The following is a 10,788-nucleotide window of genomic DNA, read 5'->3' as shown; positions in this document are numbered from 1 at the left end:
TTTGAAAAGGTTTTGGCCACAAACATACAGCAATCAGCTACAAGATTAAAACCACTGAGAGGTCAAGTGAATGCAAGTATAACCATTTTCAATGGCATCTGACAGATCAGTGCATCCCAGCTTGCAGCATATGGGTTTAGTAGCTACAGACAGGGTTTAGTAGCTACAGAGTCAGAGTACCCACGCTGACCACTGACCTCTGCCAAGAACAGCAATATTCAAATAAATATCTGTTAAAATTATTGTAACCTTAAGATTACCTGCCCCTCTGTTTGCCTTTGTGTTGAAGTGTATGTGTTGATACTCCCCAGTGTTGTTTTCTTTCATTTTACACTGCTTTTATACAAACCGGATTCCAAAAAAGTTGGGACAAGTAGCAATAAGTGGCTGGAAAAAGGAAATTTAGCATATAACAAACAGCTGGAAGACCAATTAACACTAATTATGTCAATTGACAACATGATTGGGTATAAAAAGAGCTTCCCAGAGCATAAGTGTCTCTCTGAAGCCAAGATGGTAAGAGGATCACCAATTCCACCATTGTTGCACAGAAAGATACCAGAATGGTGTTACCCATCGTAAAGTAGCAAAGACTTTTAAGTTATCATCATCAATCGTGCATAACATCATCCAAAGGTTCAAAGTATCTGGAACAATTGCTGTGCGTAAGGGTCAAGGCTGTAAAACTCTACTGGATGCTCGTGATCTACAGAGAACATTTGGCGCATCATAAAGAGGAAGGTGCAACAAAGAAGGCCCAAGACGATTGAACAGTTAGAGGCCTGTATTAGACATGAATGGGAGAGCATTCCTATTTCTAAACTTGAGAAACTGCTCTCCTCTGTCCCCAGACGTCTGTTGAGTGTTGTAAGAAGGGGGATGCCACACAGTGGTAAAAAATGGCCTTGTCCCAACTTTTTAGGGATTTGTTGACGCCATGAAATTTTGAAACAACATATTTTTCCATTGATCTGTGATTTGTGTTCTATTCTGAATAAAATACTAGAAGTTGGCACCTCCACATTACATTCAGTTTTTATTCACAATTTGTTTAGTGTCCAAACTTTTTTGGAATCTGGTTTGTACTTATTGGTCAGAGCTAAAACATTCTTTAGTTTCCTAGTTGTTTAGGTCTAGTTCGCTCATTTCTTTGGTGTTTCTTCCCCATGTTTTCCACCTTAAGCTTTTCTCTTTGAGATATGACTTTGATCATTCGTGCCCATGATAAACTGGGTTCTAGAAGCAGGAGGATACACACATTGTATTATAGCAATAGTATTACTGGGGTTTAAATGCATTGGTAAATATAGTCTCATGGCAGTGGAGCTATGTCAAAATCATACAACACAGACATAATCTCTTACTATCTGTCTTTAACATACTGTGGTCACTGATGCTAAAGGAAAGATATGTGAGCATCATCTTTTACCATTTCCAGAGAAAGAGGAAGAAGCTAAAGCAGAGAGTGGGCACACAGGGACAACCAGTCAGAGGTACAATTGACCTCTGAGGAGAATAACACTCACACAATTGTAAAAACCAGTGGACAGGAGTTCAGTTAAGGATGTGTCAGGACTGCAGGGTGGACTGACAGAGGCGGATGTACTTGCTATAACAGTGACTTTATTTAAACAAAAGATAACAAAACAGAAAGAGACTTGCATACCAGACAGAATACGTAAAGAAAGAAATTCTGAGACAGACTTAGACAGGATGACCTGGACAGAGGGGCTTAGACAGAGAGAGGGAATTGACAGGAACTGGACAGACAAACCTAGACAGATAGAACTAAACAGAGATCTAAACAGAGAGAGCTTAAACAGACTAAACTTAGAAATAGAGATAGACAGACAAACCTAGACAGAGAGAACTAAACAGACAGAGAAAGCTAAACAGACTAACCTGAACAAGTACACAAAGCACAAGGAAGGAACAAACATACCAGATTGACAAACAAAGGGAAGAGAAGCAAATCAAGGAACCATCAAGACAGACAGACTAGAGAGAGTGAAACAAATGTCCAACAACCAGGAAATGACACAAAGGAACTTAAATATACAACACAGACAAGGGACACCTGGAACAGAAAATGAGGAGGCAGGATTACAAATAAGACACAACGAGAGGGTGGAGCTAAGGAGGGACAAGGGCGGTCACAACAACAACAACAAATAGCCATGTGCTATGTGAGCACATGGTGGAAACAGACAGGGCCAGGGTGTGACATGAAGACCCTCTACATCTTCACCTTCATTCTGATCTCTCCGTTTCTCCGTGAATGATTACACAGAAATATATGATTCAGATTTTACATCACAACAGTGGTCAGTACATTACTGTCTCAGAGCGACAGGTCCTCCATCTCTGAAATGAAAAGCTCTAAAGTTATCAGTTTGAAAATCAGTGATGTACGAGGAGAAGATGGATTTTAATAGTGTGGAGGGTGGATTTTAGGTCAAGGTCTAGATCAGTCTGTCTGTCTGGGTTACTGACTGACATATTCTGAGATTCTCTGTTGCCAGGGGTCTGTATTGAAGCATGGAGGAAGGAAACATTTAAGCTGTGTTTGCTAAGTCCACATAAACACCACACAAATCAAAACTGATTTGGGAAACTTTTTCACAAAATAAGCAAGTACACGAATCACGATGGCAAGCACATAGCACAAATTCTAATGAGCAGAGGTATATAAAATCATGAACACAGACCAGGAACACCTGGAGACAGTTGCTGGCTTTGGCCACAGGCTAGGGGAAGATGAGGGACATGACAAAATGGTGGAGGTTGTTACACGTCTAGCATAAAACACCAAATAAATAAGGCAGGGTAGGATGTTGTTGGGTTCTCAAACAGGAAACCGATTTGTTGTGAGAGTGGTTCTACAAAACATGTTCATGATGAAAACATAATTATTTTAACAGTATGAACCAGTAATTTTTCTGGACCTTTCAGCTATTCCTTATTAAAGACTTGGTTTTAAAGTAAACTCTTCTGTGTGGGGATGCTTTTATAAAGGGAAAAATTTTGTTTGTCTTTTTGATTGTGCTGCTTTGAGTTTATAGCTCACATCTGTTGGTTGCTGTTCTTTTTCTTTGTCCGTGTGAAAACAAAAACAAAAAAAAACTGCAATAACTATCTGTAAATAACTGTGAAAATGATCAGCTGCGAACAGTTATTAGGAGGGAAGCAGTGAGAAAAAATGAGTGTTCAGAGATTTGAGATCACTTTTCATCAGATATGATACAGCATTTCATAAGAATATATTACAAGGAAAAAATAGAACTTGAACTTGAACATCATATTTCTCACAAAATGATCAATTCCCACAGCAAACATACATTCACTGCCCTGTCCACAAGAACTCTCATTGCTTGAGCACCATATTCTGTCCATGTTCATTTTTAGTTCCTCCCACAGCAAGCCCATGTAATGATGCGGTAAATGTCAGCAGGTTATCAAAGCCCTACCTGGGAGTTTGCGGATCAATTTTAGAACTTTAGAACTGTACATAAAATAACAGAATTAATACCTGTCAGCAACAGTGTGATAGTTATGAATGTTATTACAACAGTGTAGTTTTTCTAATGTGCTTTATCAAGTATACTGACATTTTGAAGACATGCATGAAAAATTATTAAGTTTTATCAGTTCCCTTTATTGAAAAAAATGTAATGTTTTAGTGATCTGGAGCACATTTTAAAATCAGTAAAAAGACAAACAAACAAAAAAAATAGATACACAGATATTTATCATATACACAAAGCACTTTGTGGTTTTGACCACTAGATTGTACACGTTGCTTTCTCCATTTCAGAAAAAAAAAGTAGATGATCAAAAGTTTATATGTAAAAAAAAAAAATCATTTGGCTGTTTTCTCTTTTTATCTTTGAGAAACCAGAAGCTTTGTCTCTGAATAAACCAGTTTAGAAGGTGGCCATATTTAAAACTGTCAGAGCAAAGCAATCAGAAGTCTCTGAATCATCCAGGCAATTAGGAGTCCAGGGCCACTTCAAAACTTGCTAACAACTGATTTTGTAGATTTTTAAAAAGATATTACTCATTAACTAATGGTAAATATATATATATATATATATATATATATATATATATATATACTGATGATTTTGTTGCAGTAGTGAGGAGTCCTTACACTTTCTGAGAATGATGTATATGTTATTATATTGCTCTTTATCAAGTACTGGAATAAGGTAGCGGAGTCAGTGATCATTAATTATTATTTGATAAATAATTAATTATTTAATTCATATTGTTAAACTCCATGGTTGGGAGTCATTAAGTAATATGTAGTGTCTTTACCTGTCCAGTTTCAGCTTGGACAAGTAGGCTATAATGATGAGCGACATTACACATATAAAAGCAGAATTAGCTAGAATTAATTATTATTAATGAATTATCATGTTCATTGACCCACTGTAGGTTCTTGGCTCCAAAAGTATTTATTCCATACAAGAAAGGTGCACAGACAAACAAATAACCAAGGACTGGTTTTATCATACAACTGGTTTATTAAATGTAATATCAAATAACGAATGTTGATTATATATTCATATAATGAATTGGGCTACAGCACTACATGAGGGAGCAGGGAGATTAATAAATGAGGGAATTACCCTAAATTCTAAAAAGGCTATATTTATCCCATTAAAGCATTCAGCACCAATCTCCTGAGATATGAAATAATTTAACCAGTGATCTTACATGTCCCTTGAGAGGAGTGGAGATGTGATGTGTGGGGTCACAGATGTGCTGGGCTTTCTGGAGCTTCTTGCAGACTTTGTAGCATTGCACCTATTCTTCCATTTGGGCTTTTGGTCATAGACACAGCCTAGGACACGATGAACACTCTGTCGGAGCTGGTGGCATTCTGAGGGGCATGTGAGATTCTCCTTCGCTGCTGATCATCCTCCTTTTGAGAGATACGTCCATGCATTTCTCTCCTGGGCCTTTGCTCAGAGATACCACCTCAGAAGGTTATCATTCTGAGAGAGCATGTGACCTTCTCCTTTGTCACTGATCCTCAAGCTCTAGTTCCACCACTTTGTGGGTCAGAGGCCTGAGGTCTCTTTCACGTTCTGGGTGTGGGATTGAGCTTTGCTGGATTTAAACTATAGCTTTCTAATATTACTACAAGAAATAAAAAATTAATTTCTGTTGTAATTTCTGGGCTCTCCTAGCTGAGCTTCCTGACTGGAAGCAGATTCACCCTTATGTGAATCTAAATTCATCATTCATTCCACCCCTCCTCTTTCCTTCTGTATTCTCTCTGGAATACAACAGACTGTTAGAGACTGAGAAGCATCTAGAAGAGCCTAGAAGCCTTGAAGAACTTTGAAGAGAGATCTAAGGAGCGTTCTGATGAGCTGAATGAACTGAACTGGAGAGCTTTCCGTGCTACTGGTTTTTAAACTAGATTTTAGGAAGATTTCTCGAAGGCCAGATTGGTTGTCAGGGATTGAGGATTGGAGCGCTTCTTGCCTCTGATTGTATGTTCTGGAGTGGCTTGTGCTGTGGTTTATGACACTATCTGGGTGTTATCTCAGATTCCAATCTGAGTTGTTGGAATGGGAAATGTCTCTGAAGTTGACCATTATTTTTTTTTTTTTTATTTTATTAATGCATATTCTTCACACTACCCTACAGTATGATACTTACACAACAGTTATGCATTATGACAAAAGAAAGATATTGATGTCATTAGAGAGGACAGTGTAAAGCTCTAAACTCTGAACATCTGCTAATAAAAAGAGATCATGAATGTGTTGTTGTTTAAGAGAGGACACAGCATCTGAGTTTGCTGTCAAAATAAAACCTTTTAGCTCTTAAATGACTATTTTTTTTTTAGTTAAGTGCAAAGTCTATAGTTCTCCAGTCTCTTTCTGACAGAGTTACTACTTTCATGCTCTAGATGGCAGTATAGGACCTCCATCACAGACAAACAGAGAATCAATAAGATGATGTGTGTGGTGACTCCACTCAAGTAACAAATAGGAATCAATGTTGAAAAATGCAGTATAGGAAAGTGTCCAGTGAAATGTCCAAAAATGTCCAAAGAACATATTCCACACTGTACTGAACAAATGTTCCTCAAAGCAGTGTAATAAATATAAATTAATCATTAATTAATTATTTAAGTTAATTGAGAAATTCTCGTATAATTTGGACACAGTATTACTAAAAGTATTACAGAAGGATACTAAGTTGCAGTCTATTACACCATCTATTAGTATATAAATAGTGAATCAAAACTACACTGAGTAATAAACTAGTGCTTAATGATTTACTAATAAGTAATGGATAATAACCAGTTAACTAACATGTAAGTTATAAATGGCTTATTAATGACTTGCCAACCTTTGCAAGCCCAAAAGCATTGGCAGATTTCTACTGCAGCTGACCTCTGAGTCAAAAAGGGAGTGGGCAGATCATCTGTTTCTGCAGATGCAGCTGAAAACAGTATAGATGCAGAGTGAGAGAGTGAGTGAGACATAACTGAGACAGAGTGAGTGTGAGGAGCTCTGAAATCTGTGTGAAGTGCAGTAGAGCTGGTGTGGATCTGTGAGGTCTGAACTCAGAATGAAGACCCTCTTCATCTTCAGCCTCTACCTGATCTCAGGTAAGAAACACACTTCTAAATCATCAGCTCTATCAGTAGTGTCACATCCAGCCTTTCTTCACATGGACATTCCTCCTCTTTTAGCAGCTGCTGGAGGATCCATGAGAGTGAGGGGATTTTCAGGAGGAGGAGTCCTCATCAAGTGCAGATATGAGAAACAATACACATCAAACACAAAGTATTTCTGTAAGGGTCCATGGTCAACCTGTGCTGACCAAATCAAGACAGATGTTAAAAATAAGTGGGTGAATTCAGGAAGATTCTCACTGTTTGATAACACCAGTGCTGCAGTTTTCTGTGTGAATATCAGAGACCTCAGTTTTAAAGATTCTGAAAAATATTGGTGTGCATCTGAAATACACGGTGGTGGTGACAGCGGCACCCAAGTGGAACTGAAGGTAGAAGAAGGTGAGTGTCTTCCTCACTGTCCTCTTTATGATCTGAATCCTCCAGCATCATTAGCTTCAGTTACAATGAGAGAAAACACAGCTCTTATGTTTTTTTTTAAATGTGTTACTAAAGGCAATAAGCTGAATTTACTTTCTTCATTAGAAAGGTGGCATAACTAAAGCTAAGTAAACTTGTGATTTTTAAGTGAGGTGATGAATGAGTTTTCTCAGTGAACTCAGTTTAACAGTGTTCTCACACAGAGACTAAGCTGCTGCAGTGTCCTCCACTGTGGAGACGGAGAGATGTCTGATTATAGCAGCAGCAGAGAGGATTTTGCAACATGGTTGTGCAATTAAGTTTTTTTTAAAAATATCTCAGAATCAGATCTGAATCACTTTGGAACAGCTGCACATCATTAAAGTCCACTTGCTCACTGATCGGTGTGGAGTTGTTTGTGGAGAGTTTGTAACTGTAGCACACAGTTGCCTCTTTGTAGTACAGGAGAATATTACAGAAAGATTTTGCAGTACAGTGAATATTATAGGGAGACTTTGGGGCACATATGTTAGTTTCTAAACCAATGTTAGATTGTAAGCCAACTTTATACCCATATGTCACGGGTATAGAATGCTTTGAGAAAGTATTCACTTATACCTATTTTGTTACATAACAATCTGAATGTAGGTGTTTTTTTAATCTGAATTGTATGTGATGAATCTGCACAAAATAATCTAAGTTTGTGAAATGAAATGAAATGAAATGAAAGGAGAAAATAATATATATATATATAATTATTTATAAAAGATAATTTTGGAAATAAAAAACTGAAAATAGGCATGTGCATATGTATTCACCCCCTTTGATATGAAGCTACCTTCAGAAGTCACATGCGTATTGAAATTAAATCCACCAGTGTGCAGTCTGTGTCACATAGTTTGTCAGTATATACACACCTTTTTTGAATGGCCCCAGACGCTGCAACACCATTTAGCAAGAGGCAGCCCTGACCAAAGAACACAATAAAGACCAGGGAGATCACCAAACAAGTCAGGGACATTGTTGTTGTGAAGTAATAATCAGGGTTGGGTTATAAAAATATAGCCAAATCTCTGATGATCCCCGGTGCACCATCAAATCCATTATTATCAAATGGAAAGATCATGGTACCACAACAAACCTGCCAAGAGAGGGTTGCCTACTAAAACCTTCAGACCGGGCAAGGAGGGTATTAATCAGAGAGACAGCACAGAGCCCAAATTTAACCCTGAAGGAGCTGCAGACTTTGCAAGCAGAGACTGGAATATTTGTCCATAGGGCCACAATAAGCCATACACTCCATAGAGCTGGGCTTTATGAAAAAAAGTTTTCACTTACAGACAAAAATATGAAGGCTCAATTTGACTTTGCCAAAAAGCATGTGGGAGACTCCCCGAATGTATAGGGGACAGTGCTCTGGTCAGATGAGACCAAAATTGAACTTTTCAGCCACCAAGGAAAATGCTATGTATGGCACAAAACCAACACATCTCATCACCCCAAGAACACCATCCCAGCAGTGAAACATGCACTGCAAAATCTTCGGTGTTAAATTAACACTCATGGTGTTAAAATTATCCCAGTGTTTATATAATTCTCACCAGTTCTGAGTTAAAATTACACTTTGAGTTGTGTTGATTTTTTAACTCTGAATTATTTCTGACACTCAGTGTTGTTTTGTGACAATAAATTATTGTTATGAACTATGAGAACTGGGTTATTCAGTGCAGTTTTTTGACATGTGATGGTGATTACGTGTTGCACCCCCACCATGAATTTTTGCACTAAATCTGTAAAGTATTCTCGACACATGCATGACTACAAAAACATTAACAGAAAAAGTACACAATCACTTAAACTACCATTGAACTGAACTCTTTATTCAGAAAATTATCAAAGCACCATGTGGATTGGCTATAAAATGTGCAGTTACAAAGAAAATAAAGGTACAACATTTAGGCTCTCATCTCCACCATAAGTATTTTGTAAGTCAAATGGCTTATAAATTACAAGACTGTCTGCTTTGATAACATCTTTCTCATCACTTTCAAATACTTTGAAGGCATGAAAATGCTCACTGAAATGGTCAACCACCAGCTTGTCCACTAGGAAGTAGATAACACTGTTGACTAAAACAGTCTTCTGTATTCTGCAAAAGACAGGCATTTCATTTTCAATCTCTCTGCAAATGATCAGTCCTGTCTTGTACTCTGTCCCACTGATTTTAATCCAGTTAGTAGAAAAGATGTCTTGTGGAACAATGGCATGAAATGCTCAGGCCAAGAGTTCTCTGTTGTCTTCCCTGACCACATTAAATGATTTCAAGGGCCCATAACACCCTATGTGCATTTGATGCTTTATTGCAAGTGATTTGGTTATGTTCTTAAATTTTTTCAGAGTATTTTTAAAAAACCCTTGGTTTTGCTTCAAATCTCATGCTCTACATATGAATTAGGGGCCCAATTTTTCTTATACAAGCTGGGTAGTGTATCATAAAGTGGTGTTTTGGGATTGGATTTCTATCTGGATACAACTGCTTGAACAAGTCATGATGCTCCATTATTAAATGCTTTAAATGTACAGCAATGTCCAATTCAAATTTCCTTCTGGCACAATGTCACCAAAAATCAAAGGAAGGTTTCTTACAAGACATAGTGTCTGAATGGAATTGAGACCTATTTTATTGCCACTGGTGTCCAAGTTAAGGACCTTAACTTAAATCGACCTTAAATCGACCTTGTAGGATGATTTTTGCACTCCAAGTACCCATAGTCGAAAGCATAAATTCTAGAACACAGATCAAGTTTTGACAAAAAATTTTCAGACAGATACTCCAACAGTAATTTCATCTCATACTGTGCCACCCCTTCAAGAATGTCATGCATTATGTCCGAAGAGAAATTTTGGCAAACATGAAAAAACTGTAGGCTGTTAAGAGTGGAATTGTGCTTTTAACCAAGCACAGGTAACTTCTGCGGGTCTGACTGCAACTTATTATAATGCATTTCAAAAGCTCTTTTCCAGAAATAACGTCCATTAAAAGACCCTGTAAACCCTAGAATTGTGTGCATCCCTAAGTTATCCCCAGTTATCTGACATATAGTGCCATGGACTTTTTCATTAGAGAAGGGTAAATCAAGGCCATTGTTCTCTAGTGTTTTGATGTCATTAATCAGAGGACACAGAATAGGATCAAATCCATATTTCTTCAAAATCATATTTCTTCAGTATGAAACAGTGCAATCAAATGTATGTTCATCACAGCAGAGTTAAATTTTGGCGGCTGATTTCTGAGGACAAAATAGAGAGCACCCAATGTGGGAGACTCCCTACATGTATAGGGGACAGTGCTCTGGTCAGATGAGACCAAAATTGAATTTTTCAGCCACCAAGGGAAATGCTATGTCTGGCACAAAACCAACACATCTCATCACCCCAAGAACACCATCCCAGCAGTGAAACGTGGTGGCAGCATTATGATGTGGGGTTGTTTTTCAGCAACAGGGACTGGGAAACTGATTCGAGTCGAGGGGAAGAAGGATGGTGTTCAAAACAGGGATATTCTTGAGCAAAACCTGTTTTCGTCTGGCAGTGATTTGAGACTGGGGTGGAGGTTCATCTTCCAACAGGACAATGACCCAAAGCTAAAAAAACACTTGAGTGTTTTAAGGGGAAATGTGTAAATGTATTGCAACAGTCTAGTCAAAGCCCAGACATTAGTCCAATTG

The sequence above is a fragment of the Hoplias malabaricus genome, chromosome 2 (genome assembly GCF_029633855.1).
Source record: "Hoplias malabaricus isolate fHopMal1 chromosome 2, fHopMal1.hap1, whole genome shotgun sequence".
In the NCBI taxonomy this organism is placed as follows: Eukaryota; Metazoa; Chordata; class Actinopteri; order Characiformes; family Erythrinidae; genus Hoplias; species Hoplias malabaricus.
The sequence above is the reverse complement of the archived record's forward strand: the minus strand, read 5'-3'. Positions refer to the sequence as shown.